This window comes from Canis lupus, chromosome 29 (assembly GCF_048164855.1).
Source record: "Canis lupus baileyi chromosome 29, mCanLup2.hap1, whole genome shotgun sequence".
In the NCBI taxonomy this organism is placed as follows: Eukaryota; Metazoa; Chordata; class Mammalia; order Carnivora; family Canidae; genus Canis; species Canis lupus.
The window spans coordinates 40,739,036-40,754,711 of record NC_132866.1 but is presented as its reverse complement, the minus strand read 5'-3'; the positions used below and the strand labels follow the sequence as shown (position 1 = coordinate 40,754,711).

Sequence of the window (15,676 nt, the reverse complement as noted above, 5' to 3'; positions counted from 1 at the left end):
GCCTCCAGAAACTGTGTCTCCATTCTCTGCCCCAGCCTCCCTCCATGACATCAAAGGCGTTGTGTCCTGACACCACTACCAGGGTATACTTGTCCTCATTCTGTGTTTGTCCAGGGTATTAGCTTTACTTCACAGTCAGGTCCAGCAGGTGCATATCAGGCCCTTCAGTGCCACTTCCGCTCCTTCATCTTCCTCGTGACAGCCTGGGAAAGCTGAGCATAGCTCTGTCCAGACTTCCTGGCCCGGCCTGCCCCGCCTGGCCTAGAACCTGGACTCTGAATGTCTCTGCCTTCCTACCCTCTGCTTCCTTGCCCTCTGCTAGCTGACTCCCACACTTCCATCCTCTCTGTGGTGCAGGCTGTCTTCAAGGAGCCTGAAGCTCCAGGGTAAATTCTTCTCAGGCCCTCCCCTCAGGTGAGTCCTCTGTAGCCAGTAAGGGTTGAATGGGGCCTTTGGAAATGGAAAAGCAGCCCCTCCTGGATTAGGTAGAATTTTGAAAGAACCATCATCTAGAAGTCTAGACCCCTCTGTCTTGTGGCCTTGCCACACCGTCCTTTTGCTGCCAGCTCTGAATCCAAGATTCAGTTGGGGCTTGCCATAGTTGTTCTAGATGCACACCAATGCAGGATGCTCCCCTCCTCCTCTACCGCCTTCCCTTCCTTCCTCCCTACCCCCAATACAGCTGCTACAGCTGTGGTCAACCTGCTGCAATGACCGGAAGGCAGTTCATCCCTTCCATGGCATAACCCCGGGCACTGTTGAAATGAACTGCATGTTTTACTTTGGTTTCTCTTGGTTTCCCCAGGCCTGCAAGCAGCCTCTGTGACCCCTCACCCCACTGCTCAGGGTGTCTGCTCCTGGAACCTTAGATCTTCACGTTGGCCCCTCCTTGGGCTCTCTCTCGAGGTTTGGGTCCCTGGCTTTGAGCCTGCCATCTCCTGGGGCTGCTTCCTGACCTGCTTCCTGGTCACCTCTCCAGAACGATGTCCCCCCAGCACCTACCACATTCTTCTTGAATCCTTTTCATTTTTTCCTTTGGCATTTAATTTTTTTTTTCATGTAAACAATGGATTCATTTGGCTTTTAATGAGTTGCAAGAAATGATCTAATTTTATTTTTTCTTATATTTCTATCTAGTTGTCTTATACCACTTACTAATTGTTTTTACTAATCTTTTCCCACTAATGTGCGAAGTAAATTGACACATGTGGGGGCACCTGGGTGGCTCAGTTGATTAAGCATCTGCCTTCAGCTTGGGTCATGATCTCAGGGTCCTGGGATCAAGCCCCATATCAGGATCCTTGCTCAGTAGGGAGTCTGCTTCTCCCTCTCCCTCTGTCTGCCGTTTCCCCCACTCATGCCTCCTCCTTCCCAAATAAGTAAATGAAATCTTTTTAAAAATTTGCATGTGTGTTTGAGCTCATTTCTGATCTTTGGTTCTATTTTTCCCTCTATTTACCCCTGAGAACACTGTTTCCATGATGGGAGATTTAGAGCATGTTTTGATTTGTGGCATACTTAGAATTCCCTTCTTCCTGTCTTTCTTTCTCTTCTAAAAAATGTTTCATTACAGAAAATACTTTAATATACATAAAGTAAATGTAACTATATATAATGAACCCATGTACCCATGGTTCAACTTCAACCTTGATTAGCATTTTGCCATCTTTGGTTTATTTATATCTTTTCCCCTACTTATTTAATTGTTTTTTAATCTAAAGTTTTATGTATATTGAAAGGCATGATTAAAAAAATCACTCCATTTGTGTATGTAACCCATACCTCTATCAAAACATAAAATATTTCCATCATTTCAGGAAATCCTCTGTGCCTCCTATTCCATACTTCCTTCCAGAGGCAACCACTATTCTGATATATATATATATATATATATATATATATATATATATATTTTTTTTTTTTTTTTTTTACCATAGGTTATTTTTCATATAAATAGAATCACAGAATGCACTTTTTGTGTGTAGCTTCATTCAGTCACTAATGTCTGTGAGATTCATTCATGTTGAAGGGTCTATTGATAGTAGGGTCTTTTTATTGCTAAGTAGTATTCTATTATGTAAAATGTATCATGATTTGCTTATTCATTACCCAGTTAGTGGACATTTGGGTTGTTTCTGGTTTTTAGCTATTATAAATAAAGTTGTTATGAATATTCATTCACAAGTCATCTTTGTGTGGACATGTGTTTTTATTTATTTTGGGTAAATAGGTAGGAATGTATTCCTGAGTCACATAAGTATATGTGTAACTTTATAAAAAACTGCTAAACTATTTAGGAAAGTAGTGGTATCATTATACATTCCTACCAGCAATGCAGGAGCATTCCAGTTGCTCCAAATCCTCACTACTTGATGTTAATAGTCTTTTTTAGTCTTTGTAATGGGTGCACACCCACTACAGCCATCTCACTGTGAGTTTAGTTTCTGTTGCGAATGTGAGAAACCACTGAGGAGCCGACACCGATGCAAGTACTTGAGGGTTTATTTACAAGCTCGAGCTTGGGTCCAAGTATACTCCACACAGCAGAGCAGGGGCTTGGACTCCGAAGTGGATTACAGCTGGGCATTTTATGGGCTGGTCTAGGGGATTTTCAGAAGGGGTGGAGGAATTTTTTTCCCATTCCAATATGGGGGAAAGGGTGGGGGAGTTTCTTTAGATTTCATATGGCATTCTCTGAGCTCTGTTGTCTTTCTGATATGGGATTCCCTGCCGAGGACATTCTGCAGTTTTTCCTGTAAAGTTCAGCTCTTATTCACAGGGGCCTACGATGGCTGTACTTGTGCTAATGCTAAACTTGAGGTGAAATGGCCTTAATTTTCTTGGCCTCAGGTAAGTTTCTACTTACCTGATAAGTAATCATTTCAAGAACTTTTCCATGTACCTTTTGGCGATTTGTGTATATTTGGGTGTGTATATATACTCATGTTCATATATGCATATAGGTATATATCTTATATTTTATTTTTTTTGTATCTAAGTCTTTTGTACATTTTTCTTGGGTTGTAAATCTTTTAATTATTGATTTGAAGGAGTTCTTTATGTGTTCTGGTTACTTCCTTGATCAGATACATGCTTTGCGATTATAATCCCAGCCCGTTTCTTGCCTTTTCATTGTCTAACAATGCCTATCCAAAAGCCTTTTCCTCCTCTCAGGTTCCATAGATATTTTTTAATGCTTTCTCTTAGGAGCATTTATAATGCTCCTTTAACTCTTTCATTTATTTTTTATTTATTTATGATAGTCAGAGAGAGAGAGAGAGAGAGAGAGAGGCAGAGACACAGGCAGAGGGAGAAGCAGGCCCCATGCACCGGGAGCCTGACGTGGGATTCGATCCCAGGTCTCCAGGATCGCGCCCCGGGCCAAAGGCAGGCGCCAAACCGCTGCGCCACCCAGGGATCCCTCCTTTAACTCTTTCAGTCTAAGAAACACCTTATGTTTTATTTGTTTGTTTTGTTTTGGGCTTTTTTTTTCCTTTTTATCTTTCTTTGTTTTTTCTTTTTTGCATATGGTGTGAGATAAGAGTCAAGATTAATTTATTTTTGTCATGGATACCCATGTTGTTCCAGTAGCATTTCTTTATTTTTTAATTTTTATTTTATTTAAATGCAATTAATTAACATATAGTGTATTATTAGTTTCAGGGGCAGGGGTCAGTAGTTCATCAGTTTTATATAACACCCCGTGCTCACTATATTACATACCTTCTTTAGTCACCCAGTAACCCCATCTTTTCACCCTCCTCCCCTCCAGCAACCCTCACTTTGTTTCCTAGAGTTAAGAGTCTGTTATGGTTTGTCTCCTTCTCTGATTTTGTCTTGTTTTATTTTTCTCTCCCTTCCTCTATGCTCCTCTGTTTTATTTCTTAAATTCCACATATGAGTGAGATCATATGGTAATTTTTTTTCTATGATTGATTTATTCACTTAAGATAATACCCTCTAGTTCCATCCACATCATTGGAAATGGCAAGATTTCATTTTTTGATGGCTGAGTAATATTCCATTATATATATCACACCTTCTTTATCCATTCATCTGTCTATGGACATCCGGGCTCTTTACATATTTTGGGTTTTTTTGTTTTGTTTTGTTTTCTTAACATATTTTGGCTATTGTGGACATGGTTGCTATAAACATTAGAGTGCAGGTGCTCCTTTAGATCACTACATTTGTGTCTTTGGGGTAAATACCTAGTACTGCAAGTGCTGAGTCATAGGGTGTGGAAGTTCCTCAAAAAGTTAAAAATAGAGCTACCCTATGACTATCTCCCCTAAAAGTGGAGCCTCTTTAGAGAGGACCTCATTTCCACCAGTGCCACATCAGTGGTGGGAAGGCATAAAGACACTCAGAGTTACACTGAAGCTTTGGCTGTTTATTCCTACTTCCCTAAAATGAAGCCGTTTTGGTATGACAAGTGTGTAGCTGTGCATGGGATGTGTGATTGTCCATGAATTTCCCAAAGACAGACTGGATCTTATCACCCTAGGTGTCAAGCATAGTGGCATGCTTCGACGTGGCATGCTTCGACGGTGGTGTCGAAGAGATGGCGAGGGATAAATGAAATCAAGAGAGGTTTTGTAAATCATCAATGTAATGTAAATCAAGAATTTACAATGAATGTAAATCAAGAGAGGCTTTGTCCGGTGCCTCACTGAAGCTCACATGCTTAGTTATGCCTGTACCTTCTCAATCACCAAAGAGAAATGAGCTTAGCCTAAAGGACCTGTTCTTGGGTTTAACACTTCTCAAGGAAGGCATTCTTCTATCATTTGTGCCTGCAGAACTCAGTTTAAGACCTGGTCCTGGAAAATCATTATGCTGTTTGAAGTAGGTTGAATGGCTTAAGTTTGACTGAATAATAGCTTCTGATTCTTCTTTATCTTCTCAATGAGCTTCTCTTGAGTGTGATGTCAATACAACCAACGTGGCATGGTAAATTCTACCCTCCAGCTATTTTGAAAACTAAAAGAAGTATCTGATCATTTGTAGTCTTATGATGCCCTATCATTCTCCAAGTCTCCTCCTGTCACCATCAGCATCTACCACAACTCCTGCAGGCTCCAGGTGTCTTGCAGAATTATTTCTTACTTGCACCAATATTCTCATCCTCCATCTCCAAGAAGTACAATCTGCTGGTTGGATTCCCTTTCTTTTTCTGGAGTTTATCATAATCCTCACAGGGAACGTGAAAATTCAAGGAAATTGCTTTCTCTTCAGGTTTAAAAAAAAAGTCCCACTGCTATGTAAACAGTCTTCCTTCTCTTGATTTCAAGTTGGTATAAGAAATACATTGTAATAATGAAATGGGAAAGTGTTATAAAGCAGAATTTATGGCATGTTTTTACATTTGTTAAGAAAAAAATGAAGACCAAAGAAATATATTTTGGTAAACACAGAAAAAGATGAGATGTTATTCTCACATGGCTTATTGCTTAGTTGTTTAGGGTATTTAGGATATTAATGATTTTAATTTCATTCTGTATTCTTTATACTTTTTTGCATCATGTGTAAAATTAATATGATTTATTTTAAACATCAGGAAAATATTATCAACTTTTTTGCTTATTTTCCTAAGTGTAGATCTAAGCTCTCTGAAGAGAGTATGATCGAGACTACCAAAATGCATTCAATCCTAATAATAGGATTAAGGCTGGCACATGGCTGAACTGCACTTTCCAGCCTTCCTTGCTTTAGGTATGGCCATGCTATCACAATGGAATGTGAGACAAAGTGATGCGTGCTACTCACAGGCTGGGCTTTTGTGAGCAAAGATGTGTTTTGTCCATTTGCTTTCCTGGTTTGCTGATAGGATGCAGATGACAGCAAGACTTTAAAGGATAAAGTAGCTTGTGGTCCTTAATCAGCATCTGAGGGAGAACTACCTTCCCACTTGAGTAAGTATTGTAGGAAATAACCTTAACAAAGCTTTGTTTCTCCAGAGTCCAGCTCTAATCTGGCACAGAATAGATGCTCAGTGTGTTTACTGATTGGAACTGAATGTAGACTTTCTTGGTATCTTTGTTCACAAAGCTCTAAATAAAATATGATCCTTAATTTATCTTAATTTTATTATGAAGAGTTAATAAAATGCTATTTCCTGTAAAATGTGAGAAGCTTGCAACAGTGTGTTTCCATTTACTCCCTCATCTTCCCTGGGATTGTTGTCATAAATTCCAAAGTACAATGTTGCTTTTTTGTTTGTTTGTTTGTTTTAAACAGTTCTAGTCTTAAAAAAAAAATAAAACAAGAAACAGTAACTAGTTTGATTATATTTGCCATTACAGTGCTCTTCCCTTCTTTCTGTAGATTCACATTTCCATCTGGTATCTTTTCCTTTCAGTTTCAAAATTTAGAATTTCTTGTAGTACAAGTCTTCACGTGATGAATGATTTCAGCTGTCATTAATCTGAAAACAATTCTCATTTTCAAGGATTTCATTGACTAAAGAGTTATACATTAACACTTTATGTTTCTTTCTTTTAACATGCTAGAGAGATTTTTCCATTGTCTTAGGACTTCCATTTTTTTCTGAAAAAACATCTGCTAAAGTTGTGTTTTTGTTCCCCTGTATATAATATTGCCTTTCTCTGTTTTCAAGGTAACATTTGTTTTTCAACATTAGGAGTTTGATGACCTAAGTGTGTTTTTCTTTTGGTTTTGTTGTGCTTGGGGCTTACTAAGCTTATTGTCTCTGCAATTTGCTACTTTTGAACAAACTTTGGAAATTTGAAACATTTTTTTAACTCTCTTCTTTCCTTCTGAGACTTCAATTACACATATATTATGCCATTTAATATTGTCCCAAAGGCAACTGAGTGCATGTTTATTTTTCTTCAATCTTTTCTTCTCAGTCTTTCAGACTGAAAAATTTCTGTTGATTGGTCTTCAGTTTCATTATTATTTTTTCTTTTGTAGTCATCATTCTGCTGTTGGCCATCAGTAAAATTTTCATTTCAAATATACTTTCTGGTTCTAAATTTACATTTTTTATCCTTCTCTTATCTAATTTCATTATTTAACACATACAATGTTATATTAGTTTCGGGTATACAATATAGTGATTCAACACTTCCATACATCTCCCAGTGCTCATCACAAGTGCACTCCTTAATTCCCATTACCTATTCGGTCCAGTGCCCCACCCCTCTCCCCTCTGGTAACTATTGGTTTGTTCTCTATAGTGAAGTCTGTTTCTTGGTTTGCCTCTCTCTCTCCCTTTCTTTTTTCTTTGCTTGTTTGTTTTGTTTCTTAAATTCCACATATGAGTGAAATCATATGGTGAGTTTCTCTGACTGCTTATTTCACTTAGCATTATACTCTCTAGTGCCATCCATGTCATTGCAAATGGCAAGATTTCATTCTTTGTTATGGCTGAGTAACATTCCATTGTGTACATATACCACATCTTCCTTATCTATTCATCTATTGATGAACACTTGGGCTGCTTCCAAAATTTGGTTATTGAAAATAAAGTTGCTATAAACATAAGGGTGCATGTATCCCTTTACATTAGTGTTTTTTGTATTTTGGGGGTAAATACTTAGTAGCATGATTACTGGATCCAGGGTCTGTTTTTAACTTTTTGAGGAACCTCCATACTGTTTTCCACAGTGGCTATACGAGTTTGCATTCCCACCTACAGTGCAAGAGGTTTCCCCTTTTTCCACATCTTCACCAACATCTGTTGTTTCTTGTGTTTTTGACTATTCTGACAGGTGTGAGGTGAGATCTCATTGGAGTTTTGTTATGCATTTCCCTGATGATGAAAGATATTGAGCATCTTTTCATGTGTCTGTTAGCGATCAGGATATCTTCTTTGGAGAAATGTCTGTTTATTTCTTCTGCCCATTTTTAAATTGGATTATTTATTAGGGCATCTGGTGGGCTCAGTAGTTGAGCATCTGCCTTTGGTTCAGGTCATAATCCTGGAGTCTTAGGATTGAGTCCCACATTGGACTCCCTGCAGGGAGCCTGCCTTCCCCTGGCCCATGTCTCTGCCTCTCTCTGTGTCTTTCATGAATAAATAAATAAAATCTTTCAAAAAAATAAATAAATTGGATTGTTTGGTTTTGGGGTGTTGATTTGTATAAGTTCTTAATCTATTTTGAGTAGTAACTCTTTATTGGATATGACATTTGCAAATATCTCCTTTTTTATTTTTTTCCTTATTTTTTTAAAAGTTTTATTTAATTATTCATGAGAGACACAGATTGGGAAAGAGACAGAGGCATAGGCAGAGGGAGAAGCAGACTCCATGCAGGGAGCCTGATGCAGGACTTGATCCCGGGACCCCAGGATCATGCCCTGGGCCGAAGGCAGGCGCCAAACTGCTGAGCCACCCAGGGATCCCCTACAAATATCTCCTTACATTCAGTAGGCTGCCTTCTAGCTTTGTTGATTATTTCTTTGCTGTGTAGAACCTTTTAATTTTTAAGCAGTCCCAATAGTTTATTTATTTCCCTTGCCTCAAGAGACATATCTAGAAAAATGTTGCTATGGCTGGTGTCAGAGACTTTACTGCTTGTGCTCTCTTTGAGGATTTTTATGATTTTAGGTCTCACATTAGGTCTTTAATCTACGTTGAATTTAATTTTGTGTATGGTGTAAGAAAGTGGTTCAGTTTCATTCTTTTACATGTAGCTGGCCAGATTTCCCCAGCACCACTTGTGGAAGAGACTGTCTTTTTCCCATTGGATATTCTACATTCCAATCCTCTTATATATTCCATTTACTTGCTGAAATTTCCTACCTTGCAGTTATTATGACTATCCTTTCTTTTAAGTCCTTGAAGATATTCCTAATAGTTGCTTTAAAGTCCTTGGGTGATACTTCCAACATGAGGTTCATCTTGGGATCTGTTTCTATTGACAGTTATCTTTCTTGTTATAGGTCAACTTTTTCTTTTTCTCCAGATTTCCACTAATTTTAGTTGTATACTGGAGAGTGTAGATGTTACATTGAAGGGATGCTGTGTTATGTTTTCTTTCATGAAGGGATGATGAGTTTTGTTGTGGTTGGCAGTTTAACTACTGGCATCTCCTTTGTTTTCTGCCAGGTTTGCTTTTATTATTTGTTAGGGCTTTTCTTTTTTCTTTTCGTTTATATGTATATATTTTTATTAGAGTTCAATTTGCCAACACCCAGTGCTCATCCTGTCAAGTCCCCTCCTCAGTGCCTGTCACCCAATCACCCCATCCCCCTGCCCACCTCCCCTTCCACTACCCCCTGTTCCTTTCCTAGAGTTAGGAGCTTTTCTATTTCCATTTTGAACTTATTCCTAGTTCATGGGTGCTATTCTAGGGTGCAATTCTTAATCCTCTGTGTGGGCTTTCTGGAGTGTAAGATGAATTCTCAACATGCTTGGTGAGGTCTTTCCAATCTGAATGGGTTGTAACTCTAGGCTTCCTCACACTGCCCAGTGTCTGTTACTTCCATTCAGTTCTCAGCCGTGGGACAGGTGCTCTAGGTCTGTCGGAGTCTTACCCTGTGCATGCACAGGTAACCCCTGGCCAAGGACAGACAGGATGAGTTCCTACAAAACACATTCTTCCCAGGACTCTGCCCTGAACATTCCAGCCCATTCCATCTTACATATTTTTAGTTCCGGGAGGTTATTGCCCCTGGGCCTCCACTTGCCTGCACCTTGTCAGGAAGTAGTCATGAGAAGAAAGCCAGGGCACCACCCATTCATTGTGTTATTCTTATCTCAAGGACTGTAGTCTTCTGCTGCATGCTATTCATTGCAGGGGAACAGTTGTCTTATTTACTTAGAGTTACTTTCAGTGGGAGGATATGTTCTGTAACAGTTACATTGTCATAAATGGAAGCAGAAGTATAATTGCTATTTTTGGACATTAAAAAAAATCACAGAATCTCAGATTTCTCTTCAACAAAAATACATACCTACGTGAGCAGTTCATAGTTCTCTGGCTGCTTCAGTGTCTGAGTACAGGCAAGTTTCTGAATAATAACAGCCAGTACTTGTATAGCTCTTTCTAGTGTTTAAAAATCCACTTGCAAGTATTACTTGATTTGTTCCTTATGGCAAAATGATAGTTCTGGCCCACAAATAAGAAATGATGTAAAGATGTAACTTTCTTAGTACAGGAGTGAAAATATCAACTGAGATTTTCAACCCAGGAGCCCAGCCTCTAATTACCTATCCTCCTCAGTCAAGAAAAGCAGGTCTCCCTGGGAGAAGAGTCTTGTCCCAGCTGCCAAGAAAATTAACATTTCTTTTCCCACAGTGGTGCACACTATATGGTATCCTGGATCTTGGAAATAGTATAACCAGAGATTTTGTTTCTTTAAAAAAATTGGAACTCATTCCGGCCTGACAAGGTGATTCTTGTGCTGTTATATACACTCTTGCATGTCTTAGGGTGACCCTAGGTGCTCTCCTGTGCTTCCAGGCTTCCAGCTTCCAGGGTAGCTTCCTTTGTATCCATGGACAGTGGACGAGAAATGAAAGCTTAAGTAAGAATGCTGGTACTTCTGCCTCCTACTGAGGAATGGGCCTGGGGTCAGGAGCATGTGGCCTAGCTCCTAAGCTGGAGAGTCTCCCATTTTGGCTGCTGTCTACTGGAAAGTTTGCCCTGGCAAGAGTTGAGTTTCATTACAACTGTGTTTTCATTTTTGTACCCATCTCAGAGCCTTTTTGCCTCCCATAATGAAGGATGTTTCTCCTCATTTATAGTTACTTATAAATGATCAGTTGATTGTGAACTAGGAACAGGTGATTAGCTAGCTTTTAAGGATCAGGCATTCACACTAACCACTGCTCTTGCTCGTGTGGCACAGGGAGATATTGTGTTTGCATGGACATGCTGGCTGATGCTACATGGATGACATTATGGATAGGTATAGGAAATTATTCAGCCCAATATACCTGAAGGAAAGAGGATTATGATGTTTCTTCAGAGAACTTTATCTTATTATTTAATCATGACTTCAATGTTACCCACAGCTGGCCATCTAACCTTGGAGGACTCTCTTGGAATAACTTAGGTCTGAGGATGGAGGAGGAAGGAATCCAAGAGAAGCTCTCTTTGGGCCTGAGAGAGAGAGGAGGCTCGTGAACCCATGCAGTGTCCACGGATGGACTTTCAACACATCTCTAACTAAATTCACCTAAACACTGCTGTTATCTGTATTTTACCAGAGGCTCAGAGAAGATAGGTAGGACCTAGGAAAAAGCAGAAGTCCAACTGGATAGCACAGGGCTAAATTCTGTGTCCACTATTCACTAGCTTTTCCTCTTTGTCCTTGGCCCCAGCTAGCACTGCTTGACCACTGAGCATACTGCCCTAAGTGGCCTTTCTTCAGGGCCCAAGTCAATCACCAGAACTCAGGCAGTTCTGTTGATGTCTGGGTAAAAGGCAGAAGCAAGCTGACTCTCCACTTCTGCTTTCTCCAGGAAATGCGCAGAAACACAGCTCAAGTGATTCATAGTGAAACGTTGCTGGAGACTAACAATGCTGGCTGAGTCCTCTTCCCCCAGGCCTGAGGGGCAATGGCTGGGTATGGCGGCACCCATGCCACCTGACGTCTGCAGGCCCTGAACACCACACCACTGGGTATGTCACCTTGTTCTTGGCCAGGCCACACCAGGCCATAGGTGGGCATGGAGGTCCTGTCTGTCAGAGTGGGGCCTACTGGCCACCTCCTGGAAAGCTGAGCATGGGAGCACATGGGACCACCAGTGCCTGATCTGGGTTTGTGGATGTGGGAGAGGAGGTGGGCTGATGAGCAGGAAGTGTGTGCCTGGTGGGAGGTGTAGGTGTTCAAGGCCACTCGAATGCCTGGATCTGCTGAGGTGTCTGTCACCATCGGAGTTTGCCGAGTTGGGCTGGGCTCCAGCTCAATTCCTCATCTCCCTACCTCAGGTCAAGCCCTTTCTCACAGTTCTGCAAAGGAAGGTGACCTGCTTGCTACACCTGGGAGAGGCTAGACGTGAGCCTGTGTGGGCTAATACCCAGGGATGGAGGTGGAGGCCGACTGTGAGCCTCTTTTGCCCAGCCCCACACAGGCCTCTGAAAGGTGCTGAGCAGTGTGTGGACTGCTTCAGCCCGGTCACCAAGAGAGCTAGCTTTGTCCTGGTCTGGGGGTCCCTCCCTGGGGGTCTGAGAAGTAGATACCTCTGGGCCTCCTTTTCCTCATATGAATGACCACATCCCATGTTAGAAATGCCAACATTTTCTGAATAAGCAGGACCACATGGATCACAGAGAATTTGCTTTTCTCTCCTGAAATCCTACCTTAAAGAACACCAAATCAATCCTTAGTCCCAGCTTCTCTGAAGTGGTGAGGAGCTAGTCCAATGATTCGGGATTTTAGGTATTACTCTTTTCAAGGACATTTCGTTGTTGACCTGATTTTCTGCAAAATCGTCCATTTAATTCTTCAAGAAATACATACGGAGAGCCACTTCCTGCCAGGCATCAGGGCCAGTGAAGAGGGCCAGTGGTACCTGGTGCAGTAGGCTGAAGTGGGGTGAAGAACAGGGGGTTAGGAGTAGGGGCTCGGGAGTCTGGGAATGTGTTCGCCTTCTGGGTGAAGAGCTGAAGGAAGGGAGAGTCTGAGCCCCGTGGTTTGTGAGAAGCATTCTCGAGGAGGGAATGGAGAATGTCAAGGCAAAGCGCATGAGGGCTGGTGGAGGCCGAGGGTAGGGGGGCAGAGAGCAGTAAGGGGCAGGCCGGGTGTCCCCTCCAGAGAAGGATGCCACGCCATCAACTGAGAGAGGGCTATCCTGTTCAGTGTGAGGGCCTGGGCTGTACTCCCCCAGACTTAGGGAGTAGGTAGAAAAGAAAATTCAGAAACAGTGTATAAGGTATAAGAAATATCACCTAAGAGTTTTTTTTTCAAATCATCAGCATCTTTGAGGTCCTTCATAGGCTTGGCCTCTCCCTCTCTTGTCAGAGAACATGGCTGTCCAGAATTTGGGACTTATTGTTCCGTGGCTTTTCTTCTAGTTTTACCTCATATCTTTAGATCTCTACCTCATATTTTATCTTTACCTCATATCATATCTAGATTCGAGTTATTAAGTTTTGCATGTTCTTGGACTTTGTAAATAAGAATTAAATATTCTTTAAAGATTTGCTTCATTTGCTCCAAATGATGTTTCTGGAATTCCTTCATACTGTTTGTTTCACATACCTCTCATTCATCCATGTTTACTGCTTGCTGTATAGTATTCTGTGATATATGAATATATCTCAATATAGTTCCCCAAGTTAATACTGATGGGCACTTGGGATTTTTTTGGGGGGTGTTTGTTTTTCTATTATAAACTGTTAGGTGCTCCGGTGCTTGTAAGTACTGCTAGGACTCCCTTTGTGCATGTATCCCGAGGTATGTGTGCAAGAAGTCCCTAAGGTATAAACCTGGACAGTGGAATTGATAGATCAGAGAGTTCACAAATCTTCACCCTTACTGGATGATATCTAATTGCTTTCTCAACCAATTGCAAAATGTTGCCCAGCCATCAGCAATACGTATAAATTTCTGTTGCTCCACGTCTTTCACCATCATTGGACAGTCCTGGGGTTTTAAATTTTTCCAATCTAGTGAAAGTGAAAATCTACCTAGGTTTTTAATTTGCATTTCCTGAATGACTAAGGTTGGGCATTTCTTTATATGCTTATTGGCCATTCTGGATTTCTTTTCTTATTCAAATATTTTGTCCATTTCTCGTTGGGGTCGTCTGTCTTTTTTACCCTGCTAATTTTCTATAATTTAATACATATTTGGATATTAATCCTTTGTCATATATGTATCTTATACTTTTCTCTTGTTTGTTCCTGGTCTCCTTACATTATTTGCAAATTCTGTTAATGATCAAAGTTCTTAATCTCAAATGAGCTCCATTTAACTTTATGTTCTTTTAGGATATATGTGTGTTATCTAAGAAATTCTCCTCCATTATGAAGTCATAAAATTATTCTTTTGCATTATTATTTTCTTTTGCAATTTTGCCTTTCACATTTAAGTATTTTGGTGCATCTAAAAATGATTTCTCTCTGTGGTGTGAGATAAAGGGTAACATTTCATTTAATTTTGTCTTTCCATATGGATCGCCAAGAATCTTAAGTCTATTAATTAAAAAGGCCATTCTTCAGCCACTGATCTACACCAGCTCTGTTTAAGACAAGTTGTCATGTTTCTGGGCTCTTTATTCTGTTCATTTGTTTATCCCTTTGCCAGTACTCTATTATATGATTAATTCTAGGCTTATAACAAATTTTGATCTCTGAAAAGAGTCTCTATTTTTTTTCTTCTTCCATTCTATCTCGACATTCTTGGTACACTCTTCTTTCGTATGGATTTTAGGAACAGTTTTATTAGATTCTACAAAAAAGCTATATTCAAGTTTGATTGAAAATACAATTTGGAGAGATATAATAATATGTTTATGAAAATGACTCCTCTAATTCATGAACATGGTTTGTATCCTCATTTATTTAGATGTTGTTTAAAATATTTACACAAAATTTTATAATTTTCTTTATAAAATAGTTAACATTTTGTCTAGAGTCATTCCTAAGTGGTGTTTATTTTTACATCTTTTTAATTGTCACTGAAAATACCTGTTTTTGACTTGCTGATATATGCCTGCATTTTTTTATTAAAGATTTTATTTATTTACTCATGAGAGACACATAGAGAGAGGCAGGGACACAGGCAGAGGGAGAAGCAGGGTCCCTGCAGGAAGCCCTGATGTGGGACTGGATCCCAGGACTCCAGGATCACACCCTGGGCATGAAAGCAAATGCCCAACCAGTGTGCCACCCAGGCCTCCCTATGTTGCATTTTAAAGAAGAATAATTTCAGCGGTTCTATGGGTAGCAAAGGAAGAAGCAAGACTATCAGTTAAAAGGCTGTTGTACTAATTTAGGTATTAGTGGTTCACCCCAAAGTGATAGCAGAGATAATGAGAAGTGCTTAGGGTGGTTAGATTCTAGGTACTTTCTGAGTGTGAGATTTGATGATGTTTTATGTGTCATGTGTGGGAGATGAAAATTGAAGATGACTCCAGAGCAACAGGGAGAATAGAACTGTCATACTTTGAGCTAGGTCAAGGGCAGAAGGAACATATTGCAAAGTGGTGGTTACTCCAGAATATAGGTTTGAACAGAGAAAGATGGAGATGTATATCAGACAACAAGTGTAGAAATGAAGTCTCTGTACCTCCTGTCCCCACGTGACCTTCATAGTAGAAAAGTAAGGCAGCTTGGTCACCTGGGGGTTTGGGGGTAGATATCTTGTGTGGGAGGGAAAGAAAGAAGATGAGCCACTCAAAGTTCCTGAGCCACACTCTAGAGCTTTTTAAAATGCATTTATTTACATTTATTTATGTATTTACAAGTGGGGATTTGCATTTGTTATTTCCATTTGTTATGCAAACCATCAAAATTCACGTGTGCTTTGCACCTGAAATGATGTTTCCAAGCAACACTCCTAAGCCCTTGGCTGATGGCCCCATTTGAAGCGTCTGCACACCTCTTAGAAGCTTAAGTCTCAAAGTCTAGACCTTTGTTATCCAACAGAGAAGCCTTGAACCACACCTGAAATGTGGCCAGTGTAAATTGAGAGGTGCTATACATGTAAAAATGCGCATCAGGTATCAAAGATGTTACAAACAACAAGAAAAAGA

The 15,676-nt window shown here is 40.2% G+C and overlaps 1 protein-coding gene across 7 annotated transcripts in view; it reads left to right on the top strand.

Annotated features, from left to right (window-relative positions):
• Nucleotides 1–11,393: 11,393 nt before the first annotated feature.
• The window catches only part of WDFY4 (WDFY family member 4), a 285,777-nt gene continuing 281,494 nt past the window's right edge, over nt 11,394–15,676 (top strand). The window contains exon 1 of one of the 7 annotated variants that reach the window (XM_072806365.1): nt 11,394–11,597. The gene's annotated coding sequence lies outside the window, so the exon portion shown is untranslated. The remainder of the gene's footprint in view (nt 11,598–15,676) is intronic. The other 6 variants (XR_012020971.1, XR_012020969.1, XR_012020970.1 and 3 more) reach the window with 6 other exon arrangements.